The sequence below is a fragment of the Octodon degus genome, unplaced genomic scaffold (assembly GCF_000260255.1).
Source record: "Octodon degus isolate 3935 unplaced genomic scaffold, OctDeg1.0 scaffold00017, whole genome shotgun sequence".
NCBI lineage: Eukaryota > Metazoa > Chordata > Mammalia > Rodentia > Octodontidae > Octodon > Octodon degus.
In genome coordinates this window covers 5844575-5845087 of record NW_004524593.1, presented here as the reverse complement: position 1 = coordinate 5845087, position 513 = coordinate 5844575, and the positions used below count along the sequence as shown (strand labels likewise).

At 35.5% G+C, this 513-nt stretch overlaps 1 protein-coding gene across 1 annotated transcript in view; it reads left to right on the top strand.

The window, feature by feature from the left end:
• Positions 1-513, top strand: part of Prrc2c (proline rich coiled-coil 2C) — a 127005-nt gene that overhangs the window by 71323 nt on the left and 55169 nt on the right. The gene's annotated exons all lie outside the window — the stretch shown is intronic.

Here is a 513-nt window from a genome sequence, read left to right as displayed (position 1 = left end):
GGGTTCTTTCCATTCTCATTCATGGGGCTGTGATCAATTTGTTCCCTTTCTAGAACCTCATTTAGTAGTCTGTGTAGGCTTGGCTTTGTCATCATGAAATTGTTTAGTTCTTTGTCATGAAAATATTTCACTTCTCCATTATATTTGAAAGAGAGTTTTGCAGGATAGCTCAGTCTGGGTTGGAATTTGTTTTCTTGTAAGACTTGTAGTACTTTGCTCCACACTCTTCTTGACTTGATGGTTTGTGAAGAAAAATCTGCCATTATTCTAATGGGTTTTCCTTTAAATGTGATCTGTTTCTTTTCTTTAGCTGCTTTTAGTATACTGTTCCTATGCTGAATTTCTGGGATCTTGATTATTATGTGTCTGGGTGTGGTTTTTCATTGGATTGATACTATTTGGAGTTATATATGCTTCAGTTACAGGAATGTCAGAGTATTGCCCCATATTTGGGAAGTTTTCTGCTATTACTTCTGCCCATATTCTTTTTATATCATTTGTATTGACTCCTTC